Source organism: Vicia villosa, linkage group LG5, assembly GCF_029867415.1.
Source record: "Vicia villosa cultivar HV-30 ecotype Madison, WI linkage group LG5, Vvil1.0, whole genome shotgun sequence".
Taxonomy (NCBI): domain Eukaryota; kingdom Viridiplantae; phylum Streptophyta; class Magnoliopsida; order Fabales; family Fabaceae; genus Vicia; species Vicia villosa.
In genome coordinates this window covers 76,036,254-76,052,572 of record NC_081184.1, presented here as the reverse complement: position 1 = coordinate 76,052,572, position 16,319 = coordinate 76,036,254, and positions in this window count along the sequence as shown.

Genomic DNA, 16,319 nt, shown 5'->3' with positions numbered 1-16,319 from the left:
CTTAAACTGTTATTCACTTCACCCACTTACCTTGTTGCACTGCACTCACAACAATATTCTTGTTCACCTTAGATAAGCACCTTAGCAATTTAGTTGATAGATTGACGATTGGTCTCTGTGGTTCGATAATCTTATATATTACTTCGATAGGCTGTGCACTTGCAGTTCTATATTTAGGCTATACGTTACAGACCCATCAAGAAATCTGTAGAAGTATAAAGTTGAGCAGCTGAAGCACGACAACATAAAAGAACTATGAAAAACCTGCTTCAGAAGTTCCACAAGAGGAAACACATACTGAGTATGTGATTATCCACTGTGTTGTCATACACAAACCACATGCCTAAAACAAGTGAAGAAGAAATATCTGCTGTTAAGCAGTATCCTCCATTGGAGTAAGAAGAAATCCACTAATACTTGATCAGGTCTGATATTGTTCATATTGGATGACTAAGGAAACTGAATACACTGAGTTGTTGCTCGAAGAATGTTTCATGTTTACTGATGTTAATCAATATGTTATCAACTGTAACAAGCTTCATGATCAGTACTCAAGAAGAAGATGAAGATCTACAAGCAAGAAGAAATTAACATAGGAGAGGCTGCTCCATATATGCTTATGAAAAAAGATGGTCTTACAAGAAGGAATTATGTTACAGAGTTGAAGCTCTAATCTCCTTATTCAAGCCAGAGAAGATAATCAAGAAGAAGCAACCATACAAGAGTTGTTACTCTTAATCTGCTTACAGAAGAAGAAGATCTCACCCAGAAGTTGAAGAAAAGAAGACTGCAAGATATTTGATTCTTGTATTTAAATTTAAAATACATAGAGTTGTTGCTCGTAGTGTGTTATATCTTAGAAACTTCTGATAGGATGTTTAGGAACCAGAAGTGACTTCTAGTCAGCGTGTCATAAACAAATGTACTTAAGAATAGGAGAAATCTGCTTATCTAAGAAGCACTCTTGTAATCTCTAGAAGATTGATGAACGTTATATCTTGCTGAGATCACTAAACGGTTCATCATCAGGTTATTAGTCACAAGCAGTTGGCTTGTGCGGGGTGAGTCACAATAAGATGGTTGTGCAGGAGTTAATCATATCAGTTGGTTGTGCGGGAGTCAATGGATGTTATATCTGGATCAGATCACTGAACAGTCCATTGCAGTTAGTCACGAGCAGTTGGCTTGTGCAAGTTACTATATTGATGAATGTTATATCCAGATGGGATCACTGAACGGTTCAATCATCTAGGGGTTAGTCACTCGCAGGTAGCTTGTGCAGGGTTAGTCACAGCAGTTGGTTGTGCAGGTTGTTAGTCACGACGGAGGATCATGCAGTTGTAATCATGATTGGTTATAGTGGATTAAGACCTCTGAACAGAGGCAAATCACCTATAAAAGGTGGACTGGAGGTAGCCTTATTCAGAAGGTGAACCAGGATAAAAATGAATGTGTCTTTTACTTTTTGTACTCTTTGTTTTAACTTAGAACATTCAAGCAAAAGTTCTTTAGAATTGTACTGAGACCAGTCAGAAGTTCTGATGACACACAAGAGTTAAAATGAACATCTCATTGGTTATGTAGTTCTACTTCCACATGCTTCTGCAACACCAAAAGCATAATCCAATAGATGGTAAAACGAAAGAAAGAAAAGACGTTAAAAAGAAAGGGAATTTTAATCTGGTAAAAAACACAATTCAATCCCCCATTTCTTGTGTTGTTCTCCACCTTCACCGCAACGATCCAACGGTTGGATTGAGAGATACGCTCGTTTTGCCAAGGTGACTCTATGCTGAAACTTGCTGCGAAAATTGAGGCTTCCTCCATAATTTTTCTTCTTCTCTCAAGTGCTCCTCCCTTCTTTCTCTTCTCTCTTCTTTCTCTCCCAAAATGAGTTATGAGACTCCAACTCTAAAACCCTAACTTTCTACTCTTACTATATATCTTATGTCAATTGGGCTTAACCCACCAATCCATCCATTATGTTCTATCACTTAGGCCCATTTAGTTATATCTATCTAATAACTCGATTAAGTCATACAACACAAACACTCACATAATTAAATATTTAAATAATTATTATATCACATAATAACTAAATAAATAAGTAATTATTAAAAACACCAAATAATATAATTACTAATATAATTAATAAAAATATTAATAAAAATCGGGATGTTACATCATGCGCTGAACCTCGAACTACACCACAAACTCTACTCCGAACCTTCTCTTGGTCCAGAGCTTCTGGAAGCACTTACTCAACTCAAAGAGCTTAACATATCACCCAATGCTCGAGACATGATGACCATATTTGGGCAAGTTCTTGTTCCTCTACTTGAAAATATCAACAAAGTGAGGCACAACGAACAACTGATTGAAGCCAAGGAAACCTTCGTGAAGGAGAGCTGGGATTTGGTAAAGCAGGCCGACAAGGAGATCACCAGCTAGCAAACAAATATGGATGACACTGTCATACCCCAAAATTTACCCGATACAATTCACGTCTTTTAATTTATTAAGGGTGTTAAAATTAAGAGCCATGGGGTTTAATATATCTATTGTTAAACTCAACCTCTTATAAAATTCCCTTATAATTTGGTTGAAATAAAATGGAGGCGTGAATAGCAAACATTTGGAATCCAATTTTCTTTTTGGCCCATTTGTTTTATTTTTTCGCATCATTTAATCATTTTATTATTTTTCATTTTTACCAAATAATATTATTATTATTGTTACTAACTATGAATTATTAGTGTTAGTATTATTAATTCTTACTATTAATATTAAGATTAGTATTAGGATTATTAATATTAAATAAGAATTATTAATTATTTTCGTTAGTATTAATATAATTATTAATTGTTGTCAATAAGTATTATTAGAACTATTATTATTAATTTGAATATTATTGTTAATTAGTATTGTTATTAACTTTATTAGATAATTGGGTAATTAGGCAAAGTGGGCTGGGTTAGTGATTCTGGACCGAGGATCCAGGTATTGGGCCAACTGGGTCAGGGAGTGGACCGGGTCAAACCGACCCGGGTCCTGTTCACCTCCCCCAACTTCCAGCCTCACGCAGCAAACCCTAGCTGCGCTTCCATCAACCTTGTGAAACCCTAATTCGTTTCTTGCCCAGGCCCATGAATCTTCAGTGAATCAAACTCAAATCATAACAAGAAAACGAAATCAAATCAAAACACAAAGGAAATCAAATACAATCTTTTCATTAAATCAAATGCAAATCAATTACAAATCGGTGAACGAATCAAATAATAAAACTGAAATCTAATCTAATATTTCCTAATCTAAATCTAAACCCTAGGCTATATACGTTACAGACCCATCAAGAAATCTGTAGAAGTATAAAGTTGAGCAGCTGAAGCACGACAGTATAAAAGAACTATGAAAAACCTGCTTCAGAAGTTCCACAAGAGGCAACACATACTGAGTATGTGATTATCCACTGTGTTGTCATACACAAACCACATGCCTAAAACAAGTGAAGAAGGAATCTTTGCTGTTAAGCAGTATCCTCTATTGGAGTAAGAAGAAATCCACTAATACTTGATCAGGTCTGATATTGTTCATATTGGATGACTAAGGAAACTGAATACACTGAGTTGTTGCTCGAAGAGTGTTTCATGTTTACTGATATTAATCAATATGTTATCAACTGTAACAAGCTTCATGATCAGTACTCAAGAAGAAGATGAAGATCTACAAGCAATAAGAAATCAACATAGGAGAGGCTGCTCCATATCTGCTTATGAAAAAATATGGTCTTACAAGAAGGAATTATGTTAAAGAGTTGAAGCTCTAATCTCCTTATTCAAGCCAGAGAAGATAATCAAGAAGAAGCAACCATACAAGAGCTGTTGCTCTTAATCTGCTTACAGAAGAAGAAGATCTCACCCAAAAGTTGAAGAAAAGAAGACTGCAAGATATTTGATTCTTGTATTTAAATATAAAATACATAGAGTTGTTGCTTGTAGTGTGTTATATCTTCAGTGAATCAAACTCAAATCATAACAAGAAAACGAAATCAAATCAAAACACAAAGGAAATCAAATACAATCTTTTCATTAAATCAAATGCAAATTAATTACAAATCGGTGAACGAATCAAATAATAAAACTGAAATCTAATCTAATATTTCCTAATCTAAATCTAAACCCTAGGCTATAAATTAAAAAGGGATGAGATGAGATGAGGGAGGGGATTCGCCGCGAACCACGATCATCTTCATCTTTGACTTGACCTGCGACAACAGAAAAGAAAGAGGATTAGAGATCGATCGAGGGAGCTTAAATGTTCCTGAGTACAAGAAACAAGGTAACCAGATCGGAAACTTAGCTTTAGGGTTTGTTTATTGATGTTGATTTGCATGCATACTATGATCTTGTTGAAATTTGGGGCTTAGGGTTCATATTGTTGGGGTTAGGGTTTATGTTTGCTGGGTTCGTAATTGAAGGTTGGGATGGGGAAGATGAAGATCATGAAGATCTTCATCTGGGTTCATCATTCTGGGCAAATTTGGGTTCTATGGTTGAAGTTTCTGATGAAGATTCATCAGGAAACTGGGCTTCACGGTGGTTTTGGGGTTGTGTAGGGGGTGGCCGATGGCGTCCGGAAAGGGTTTTTCTGGGTTTTGCTGGGCGTTTGAGAGAAAAGAGAGAGAGAGAGAGAAACGAGCGAAGAGAGAGAAAAGAAAGGAAAAAGTGAGCCATCGGCTCAGAACTTGATATAAGTAGACAAAACATGCCCCCTGGATGGATGACGCGTGGCCAAGCTATGGCCGCCTTTTGGCGTATCTGGACATGATCCAGTGCGCATCTTTTCTGGTGCACTCTCACCTTAGGCCACATGCAGACCATTAGATCCAGATCTATGGCATAGATCTCTCTATCCTATCATAATCCATACACCCTCAATATACTGGATCCAATGGATCTTTAGCCTTCATGGGCCTACCCTGCGCTATTCACACCCCCATGTTTACTAATATAATTAACAATACGCCCCTTTGCAAAAAAGAATGAAAACTAATTAAATTTTTTTTATTTATATTAATTCGAGTTTAATTAATTTCTTAATTTTCTCCTCGATCCGACTATACCTATTGGTCGCATTGGCGAGAAATAAATTTAATCTAATTATTTCATTTGTTAATATTAACTCTAATTCAACTGGTTCTTGGCTAATTTTCTCCTCGATTCGATCATACCTAATGATCGCATTGGCGAGAAATAAAATAATAAAGCACAAATAATGAAATTTGTTGTCATGTAATAACCAAATCTATTGGTTATGAGAGATGATGGTAAAACTGAAATTTTAATTATGTAAAACTAAAATACACTTTAATTGCTGTTCGTGACGATCGAATCTATCGGTCAGAATGGTTAGCAATACTTTATCTAATTCGTTAACTATAATGATCAAATCTATTGCTCATCGCACCTAACGAAAACATATCAAACCAGGGTTGTACGCTACAATCAAAACATTCCTTTCATCTTTGAATTACAAATTTCTAAAACTGCGACAGGTAACTCAAAATACCTTTAATTATTCACATCAAATCCAAGGCGTACAACCCGTGCCCCGAACTACGTTGACTCTGATCCTTCATAAGGAGGTACGTAGGCACTTGGCAACAAGGCGAGTCCCCTTCCCTAAAATTTCAATTCATTCAAAATCCCACTTTTCGCCCTCTTCACTTCTTTAGCTATAAACCTCAATGATTTTGCCATAAACCTTTACTTTTCAATGCAACCCTTAAGAAAGGGTTAAGGGTGCCTAACACCTTCCCTTGACCTGATTATAATAATCTTACCCGAATCTCTTAACTGCGTAGGGTTTCCTATTCGCCCTGGTAGAATAGGTGGCGACTCTAAAGCCTTTTATTTTTAGGGCAGGTTGCTACAGCTGGCGACTCTTCTGAGGACACACTTTTGATTAATTATTATGCTCCTAAGTCTTTAGAGGGTTTAGGTTTTGGTAAACGGTTTAGGTTTTTGGCAAATTTTTAGGGTTTGGCTAATTTGCCATTTTTAGAGTTTGGGGAAGGGTTTATGTTTTTTAATAAATATTTAATTCCTGTTTTATTTATTTATTATTTTTACTTGCATTAAATGTTTACTTGACATATTTGCATTAAATATTTAATTGTTATATTATTTGCATTGCTGGGATATATAATTGTTGTTAAACCTAAGCGTGGAAATTATATTTAAGACCAGAGGGGAATTACATCGCCTACGAGTCTTATTATAATTCCACTCAGAGTGGGTTAAATATCCGGAAAGGTCTGATACGAGGCTTGACCTTGTTGAGGGCTGGACTTGGTATTTAGCTGATCTCTCTGGGAACCTACCCCTAAAATTCGAATCTCATGGATAAATGAGCTTTTCTAAAATCCAAAGAGACAAAAAGTCTTGTCGGCTACGAACGACCCCATGAGACCTTCTACAACATACCTATGGGAAGGGTAGGCTCCCCGAGCCGTTACGTCGGAGCTCATGTGATTATGTGTTAAATATATATTTGTTTATTATTATTATTATTATTATTATTATTATTATTATTATATTTTGTTTTTTGTGTGTATAATTGTTTGCATGCATCATACATCATATGCATATTTTTATCATGTCTTATCCACAGGTAAAAAAAATGATAAAAAAAAGGATAATAAAAAAATAATTCTTTTGGTGAATATTCAGGAAAATGAATGCTAAGAAGCCTATCGTCCACCTTACTGTCTCAGTGCCTGATATCAAGAAGCTAAGGATAATCAGGGATAAAATGCCATCAAATGCTTTGAACAGGTTTGTGGGTCGCTATGGTGACATTCTGGATTTGCTCAAGGTTAAGTTTCAAGAGGAAGCTATCACCGCTTTGGTCCAGTTCTATGATCCTCCGCTTAGGTGTTTTACATTTCAGGATTTTCAGTTGGCTCCTACCTTGGAAGATATGGATACTATGCTAGGGTTTTCAAGGATTAAAAAGGAATTTTATACAGGTGCTGGAAAGAAGGTTGAAATTTCTGATTTGGCCAAAGCCTTAGAAGTGCCCGCTGCGGATTTAGAATCTAATTACAAAACTGATGGTAATGTACATGGGATTAGGAGAACTTATTTAGAATCTCAAGCTATGTCTTATGCTCAAAAGAAACAATGGGACATTTGTGGACATTTTCTGGCTCTCTTAATTTTTGGTGTTATTTTATTGCCTAAGAAGGCGGAGTATGTTGATCATGCCGCTATTCATGTTTTTACATCCTTCAGGGTTTCAGATGAGGATCCAACTCCTACTATTCTTGCTAATATTTATTATACCATCCATGATCGATATGAAAAGAAGAGGGGAATGCTATTTTGTTGTGTTCATTTATTGTATTCTTGGTTGACTTCCCATATTTACAAAGATAGTTACTTGATCAAAGATTTGACTAGGCATGAATGGTCTCAGAAATTAAGGGCTCTCAAAGCGGATTATATCTTCTGGTTTGCAAGGAAATTAAACTCCGGTAGAATTATTTACAAATGTGGAGAATTCAACAATGTGCCTTTAATGGGAACTTTAGGTTGTATTAATTATAACCCCGTGTTAGCATTGCGCCAATTGGGTCATTCTATGGATTGTGAGCCTTCCAAACAACAAGTGGAGGAATTGATTTTGCATGACAATGGAAAAGTGATCCTAGGACGTTAAAGAAAATAATTCAAGCTTGGAAGCATGTTCAAACAAAGAACTTTGGACCGAAGAATGTCATTGCTAAGGAACCTTACACTAGATGGGTTCAAGAAAGAGTTGGAAAGATTTTACTTCCCTTTGTTGTGGATCCTGCATACAAGCCCGATTCTCCTAATCCTGTTTCTCTATCCATCGAAGAGATAGAAGGAATCAAGGCTGCCCTAGAGGCGTCCCGAAAGGAAAAGGAAAAATTAGAGCTTGACATACATCGACTTTCCAACGAAAAGAGCCAACTACGCTTCGACCTTAAAGAGAAAAACCAAGAGCTTCAAGCCGCCAAGGAAGATAATGATAGACAAAGGAGTAAAAGAAAGCGTGCCACTGAAGGAGTCCTAAGTGCTAACTTCGATCTAATTGCACATAATGAAAGGTTAGAACAAGCGGGTGTGGAAATTGCAAGGTGGAGAAGGCGTTATGAAAAGGCCTCCCGTGACAAAGAGGAATCCGAGAAAAATCTAGAAGCTGTAGTCTTTGAATTAACTGATAGGACTAAGGATCAAGAGGTGGAAATAAGGAATCTCAAGTATGATCTTCAAGAAGCCCGCAATTCTGGGCAAGAAGAGCGCACAAGGAGATTGACCATGGAAGAAGCACTTTTACAGCGCACCGATGAGCACAATAGAGCACTTCTAGCTTTGGCCGCACTTAGGAAAATATTTGTAAAACAAAGAGAGCTATTCGAAGAGACAAGGGATGAAAAGGATTATTGGAGAAGGCAATACACAATTGTCTCTATGGCAAGTGAGCATGTGAGCATGGTTCCTAAAATGCTCAAGGATTATGAACAATGTCGTGATAATTATGACAAGCTAGTCTTCTTGTGCAACGACTTAATCCAAGACATTTCGAAGAGTTTGGAAAGAGCGGAATCATCTCCCATCATTCTTCCCGAGGTAGTGAAGGAATTTATGGAGCTTTGTAGAGATATGGTGGACAAGTTCAAGGAGGATATTCATAGGCGTTCTTAGGCATTTATAGTTTTTTTTAACTTTAAATTTGGAAGTTTAATTTCTTTTTGTTGGTTATTCCCTTTTGCAATATGAACAATTCAAGTTGTATTTTCTTTCAAGTACTTTGAATTAATAAAGTGTGTTTATTTCCGCACTATTCATTTTTCTCGTAATTATTCACCAAAAATGATTATTTAAAAAAAAAAGAAATAAAAAGGTTTTACTAAAAAAAAAAAGATATATATATATATATAATAATAATAATAATAATGTGGATAAGACATGAACATAGCATAAACATAACATTCATAGCATGCATACCATATTTATTTTTGCAAAGCATTAAAAGGGAACACTGTCTTTATCTCCAGTCACGCCATTGCAACCATACCGCCGTACCAGACAAGGTCTCAAAAGAAGAAAGCAATGGAACAACTAGAGCAGAATCAAGCCGCCCTTCGCGAAGAAGTGACTCAGTTGAAAGGCACTGTGGAAGAAATCAAGGGAGGGATGACTCAAATGTTGAGTTTTATGAAGGATCTCATGGATAAATAGGAGAAGGCTAAGGAAGTTCAGGATCAATATAAGGAAATACCGGATGATGGTAACCCGTTCCTGGGGTACGTTCGGGGTAGTGACCCTCACAAAGCTAATGCCCGCTCCTCTAAAAGAGTCATCAGAACCCATGAGGAAGGACAGGCTTCTCAGGAAGGATTTATCCCTACTACACAGAAGGAGGGGGTGTCCCGCACAGTTTGCATCCCTGTCAACAATCCTCCTAAGAATGAAGACTACTTGGATTTACAGTATGGGGACACGGATGACACAAACCAGGCGCCTCAACACAAGCCGACTTCCCCCAACTCTGGGGAGGATTCTAAGGATAGCGGATAAATCAAGGCACTGTAGGAAAGGCTAAAAGCTGTAGAAGGGTATGATGTCTTCGATGTGGATACCTTCGAGATGAGTTTAGTCTCAGATCTGACTATTCCACACAAATTCAAGGTTCCCAACTTTGAGAAGTACAAAGGGCTCACATGTCCAAGGAACCACTTGCGCATGTATGTCCGGAAAATGGCTGCCTATGCTCATGATCAAAAGCTGATGATACATTTCTTCCAAGATAGCTTGAGCGGAGCGTCTGTTGACTGGTACATGCAATTGGAAAAATCTTATATCCGAAGCTGGAATGACCTTGCTAACACATTTTTAAAGCAATACAAGTACAACCTGGACATGGCAGTGGCACCCAACCGGATGCAACTACAAAATTTGTCACAAAAGAATGATGAATCGTTCAAGGAGTATGCCCAAAGGTGGAGGGAAATGGTTTCTCGAGTCCAACCTCCCTTGATGGAAAAAGAGCTGGTAGACATGTTCATGGGCACCTTGCAAGGACCATACTACGATAAAATGGTCGGAAGCGTATCCTCAGGATTCTCGGATCTAGTGGTTATTGGCGAAAGAATAAAAAATGGAATCAAGAATGGAAAGATACAAGGAGCATCATCTGGTTCTTATCACTCAAAGAGGCCCACCCCGACCTTCGCGAAAAAGAAGGAAGGAGAGACCAATGCAGTAGTGCATCAAGAATCTAGACCTCCTATGTCATTTCCACCACAACAAAACAGGTTCCAGGGCCCTCAAAGGAGATTTGATCCTTTGCCTACTTCCAAAAGCGAGATACTGAGGTATCTAATAAGCGAATCGTTGGTGGAAATCAAACCATTGGCACCTCCTCCCCCAGGCAAGGTTACACCCAAATACAACGCCAATGAAAGGTGCGAATACCATGCTAATTCTCCCGGACACACATTGGAGAAATGTTGGGCTTTCAAACATATAGTTCAGGATCTGATAGAGTCAGGGGCAATTGCCTTTGACAAACCTAATGTGAAAACAAATCCTATGCCTCACCATGATGGCGCAGTCAATGCAATTGAGGTCGTTACTGAGCAAGAGTTGGTTCAACAAAGAAGCTCCCCCATAGATGCACTTAAGAGGTATCTACTTATAAAGGGGTTCATCTTAGAACACAACGAAGCTTTTAAAGACACTCTGCAAAGGCTCATGGATCAAGGGTTAATTCAGCTGAAGGAGCATTCTGAGGAGGAATATGTGGCTATGGTGGATAGGAACGAGCCATTGATGATACCCAGTCAAGGGGCAAGGAAACCGTTAATCATCCCCTGTTCTAAATCACCACTACGGATACCCACACAAGAGCACACTAGGGTTATCCCGATCAGAGCTCCATATCCGTTGGACAAGATGAAAGCAGTACCCTGGGAATACAATTCCGGTGCTAACACTGCCGTGTCAAGCATTGTTGGGCCTGGGGGCATAACTCGTAGCGGTCGCATATTCAAAACCGCACAGTCTAATGAAAACTTGACACCAGCCGGTGATCAAGCTGCTACGAAACCAACTGCAGAGGACATCCCCAAGGATAAGGAGGCCATTGATAAGAATGCTGAGGAGTTCCTGGCCTTGATCAGGAAGAGTGATTATAGGGTGGTAGATCAGTTGCAACAGACACCGTCTACAATATCACTCCTATCACTATTAGTGCACTCCAAAAGGCTTCGCGATGCCTTGATGAAGATTCTGAATACCGCCCATGTAACTAAAGACATCACGGTCAATTAGTTGGATGGGATGGTGGCTAATCTCACTGCTGGGGCTTGTCTAGGGTTCAGTGATCACGAGTTACCTCCACTAGGAAAGGCGCACAACAAAGCCCTACATATCTCCATACAATATGGGAAAGCTCATCTATCCAGGGTTCTGATTGATACAGGTTCATCACTAAACGTGATGCCAAAAGCTACCCTCGATAAAATAGCTTTGGAAGGTCTTGTGGTTAGACCAAGCCGTCTGGTGGTCAAAGCTTTCGATGGATCACAGAGTCCGGTGTTTAGAGAAGTAGACCTCCCTATTGTAGTTGGTCCTCACACCTTCTGCATATATTTCCAAGTAATGGAAATTAAACCAGATTACACTTGCCTGCTGGGGCGTCCTTGGATTCACGCAGCTGGGCCAGTCACCTCCACCCTCCACCAAAAGATAAAATTTGTGGATGGGAATTCTATAGTGACCATCAATGGAGAAGAGGATATATTTGTCAGCAACCTCGATTCATACAAATACATCGAGGTTGGAGAAGGGGCACTAGAGACTGGATTCCAAGCGCTAGAGATTGCAACTGCTGTCACACTACCTGTGGAAAAGATACGAAGGGCGGTAACATCGTGGAGAGATCTACAAGACCTGAATGTGGAAGGCTGGGGCAAAGTACCAGAAATCCTAGAGAAGAAGGATCGCTTAGGGCTGGGATATCAACCGTCGAAGATCACAAGCACTGTGAAGGAGGAACAATGATTCCCCCCGATTATGCAGACTCTCGTGACAGGCGGGTATGAACATGTGGCCATGATATCCAACATGGACTCTAAGGAGGGAACGTCCAACTTCATCCGAAGGGTCAGATCAGGAGAGCAGCTCCAAAATTGGACAAGCCTGGAGATACCAGAGATAGTTTTCATTTCGAAGTAATTTGCTTTTGTTGCTTTATCTTTCTTTCAATAAAAACAAGAACGCTCATGCCTCGGCCGAAGCATAGAGTTGGTTTGTAAGGGCCCCATTTACTTTCAAAGTTAAGGTTTATTAATAAAATTATCATTTGCATTTGGTATTGAAAACGTTGTCTCTTCTTGCATTTATTTCTTTCCAAAATGACAAATAAATTTCTTGTACAAAAAAAGCACATCCATATCTGCATACTAAAAACAAAACATAAAACATGTGCAGATCACCTTCTAACACTACCGATAATAATACTGCTGAAACTTAATATAAACTTGAGGCTCTCGCTAATCAGTCCGAGGAAGGGGATGAGGAAGACGATGAACTTTCGGAAGAATTGTCAAGGTTAATGGACAAGGAATCCAAAAGCATGCTCCCTCTTCAGGAGGCCATTGAAATCATAAACTTGGGAACAGACAAAGAACCTAAGGAAATCAAAATTGGGGCAATGCTGAACAAGGACGTGAAAGCAACACTAATCAAGCTCCTCCATGAGTATGCCGAAATATTTGCTTGGTCATACCGTGACATGCCAGGATTGGATACGAATATCGTCGTGCATAGGTTACCGCTCAAAGAAGGATGTGCACCGGTCAGACAAAAGCGCAGAAGGGTTCGACCAGACATGGATAACAAAATCCGAGAAGAGGTACTCAAACAATTCGACGCAGGGTTTCTTGCCGTAGTTGACTATCCACCATGGATTGCCAACATAGTACCAGTTCCTAAGAAAGACGGGAAGGTACGCATGCGCGTGGATTATAGGGACCTAAACAAAGCAAGTCCAAAAGATGACTTCCCACTACCCCACATAGATGTACTGGTAGAAAATACGACGCAAGCTTCGGTATTCTCCTTCATGGATGGGTTTTCCGGGTATAATCAAATCAAAATGGCTCTCGAAGACATGGAGAAAACAACCTTCATGACATCCTGGGGCACTTTCTGCTACAAGGTGATGCCTTTTGGATTGCGAAATGCAGGGGCAACATATCAACGAGCTATGGTCACACTGTTCCATGATATGATTCATAAGGAGGTCGAAGTATACGTGGATGATATGATTGCTAAGTCCGATGCGGAAGAAGAGCATATTACACACCTACAGAAGTTATTCGAGCGCTTAAAGAAGTTCAAGTTGAGGTTAAACCCGAACAAGTGTACATTTGGTGTAAGGTCAGGAAAGCTGTTGGGATTCATTGTGAGCCAACGAGGCATAGAGGTAGATCCCGACAAGGTGAAGGCTATACAAGAAATGCCTGTTCCGAGGACAGAAAAAGAGGTCCGTGAATTCTTAGGTCGATTGAATTACATCTCAAGGTTTATTTCACCTCTAATAGCCACGTGTGAGCCTATATTCAAGCTGCTCAAGAAAGATCAGCCAATCAAGTGGAATGACGATTGTCAAGTAGCCTTCGAAACTATAAAGAGTTACTTGCAAGAACCACTGATACTCATACCTCCCGTACCAGGGAGACCACTGATCATTTACCTCACGGTTCTCGAAAGGTCTATGGGATGTGTACTGGGGCAACAGGATGAAACAGGCAGAAAGGAGCACGCTATTTACTACCTTAGCAAGAAATTCACGGATTGCGAATCTCGGTATTCACCATTAGAAAAGACATGTTGTGCCCTAGCATTGGCCTCCAAACATCTAAGGCAATATATGCTGAACCATTCCACATGGCTGATATCGAGGATAGATCCTTTGAAATACGTGTTCGAAAAGCAGGCTCTCACGGGTAGAATCGCAAGGTGGCAAATGCTACTGTCAGAATACGACATACAATACGTCACTCGAAAAGCAATAAAAGGGAGTGTACTGGCAGAACATCTTGCTCACCAACCCCTTGAAGAATACCAGTCTATGAAGTTCGACTTTCCTGACGAAGATATTATGGTGGTAAGGGACTACGAAATACCAGGCCCGACGAAGGACCTGAACCAGGGGAAATATGGACACTTATGTTTGACGGTGCCTCAAATTCACTAGGACATGGTATAGGGGCAGTCTTAACATCTCCTGACAATCGTCACTTACCTTTCACTGTGAGACTATGCTTTGACTGCACCAACAACATTGCAGAATACGAAGCGTGCATATTGAGGTTAGAAGCTGTGACCGATCTAAGGATTAAACTACTTGAGGTGTATGGAGACTCAGCGCTGGTGATCCACCAAGTCAATAAAGAATGGGATACTCGAGATGCAAAGCTAATCCCATATCGGGACCTCATACTGAAGTTAATGGATGAGTTTGAGACAATCACTTTCACTCATATCCCAAGGGAAGAAAATCAAATGGCTGATGCACTGGCAACGCTTTCCTCTATGTTCAAGGTGACTTGGCCAAACCATGAACCACAGATAACAGTTAGACACTTTGATGAGCCTGCCTATTGTCTCACAATCGAGGAGCAGTCTGACGACAAACCATGGTACCACGATATCAAAAGGTACTTGGAGAAACAAGAATACCCGGAGAACGCCTCTACGATTGACAAAAAGACACTAAGGAGGTTGGAAGCTAAGTTCTTCCTAAGTGGAAATATCCTATACAAACGGAACTATGACTCGGTGTTATTAAGGTGTGTGGATAAAAATGAGGCCAAGGAGATTATCAAAGAAGTACACGAAGGAACTTTTGGAACCCATGCAAATGGACATTCGATGGCGAGAAAAATACTACGAGCAGGGTATTATTGGTTGACAATGGAGGCTGACTATTTCCAATACGCAAGGACATGTCACAAGTGCCAAATCTACACTGACAAAATACATATGCCGCCAAATCCGTTGAACGTACTGAGTTCACCGTGGCCATTTGCAATGTGGGGGATTGACATGATAGGGATGATCGAACCGAAAGCTTCTAATGGACACCGATTCATATTGGTCGCCATAGATTATTTCACCAAATGGGTAGAAGCTGCTTCTTACACCAACGTGACAAGACAAGTAGTCACCCGGTTCATTAAGCATAACATCATATGCCGGTATGGGGTTCCAAATAGGATTATCACTGACAATGGGTCGAATTTAAACAACAACATGATGAGGGAGCTGTGCGAGGAGTTCAAGATCGAACACCACAATTCTTCACCATACAGGCCTAAGATGAATGGTGCTGTTGAAGCTGCGAATAAGAACATCAAAAAGATAATACAAAAGATGGTGAAAACATACAAGGATTGGCACGAAATGCTTCCCTTCGCCCTACACGGTTACAGAACCTCGGTGCGCACATCCACAGGGGTAACACCATTCTCCTTGGTTTATGGTATGGAAGTAGTCCTCCCGATCGAAGTGGAGATTCCTTCATTAAGGGTTCTGGCTGACACAAAGTTAGAAGAATCGGAATGGGTAAAAAATCGTTTTGATCAGCTTAATCTCGTTGAAGAAAAGCGACTGACAGCTTTGTGTCACAGGCAACTCTATCAGAAAAGGATGAAAAAGGCGTTCGATAAAAAGGTCCGCCCTCGAACTTACAAAGAAGGTGATGTTGTCCTCAAGAAAATTCTACTACCTCGACTTGACGCCCATGGAAAGTGGACACCTAACTACGAAGGTCCATATGTTGTAAAAATGGTATTCTTAGGAGGAGCACTAGTTCTCACTACAATGGATGGGGATGAGCTACCGCACCCAATCAATTCTGATGCGGTCAAGAAGTATTACGCCTAGCAAAGGCAGGATTACATGCTATAAGCCGAAGGTAAACTACGAAGGATAAGGATTCGTGCAATCATCTACTTCTAAGGTCAAAGGATTACTAGGGCCTGATCGGTCACCATTTCTAGTAAGTTTCCGCACCTTTTTCCGACCAAAAGTCATAATCTTGGTAATACTAAGTGGCATTGTTATAGGTTTTATTATAAGTTTCTTAATTTGTCGGTTGTTTGAGTTTTGCATGCTAGTGTGTTTTAAGTTTTATAAAAGTGCCATTTTATGCGTTGGTTGTTAGTTTGTTGTTGGCCAGGTTGACCCAGGAATGAGATAGGAACTTAGGACACTTCG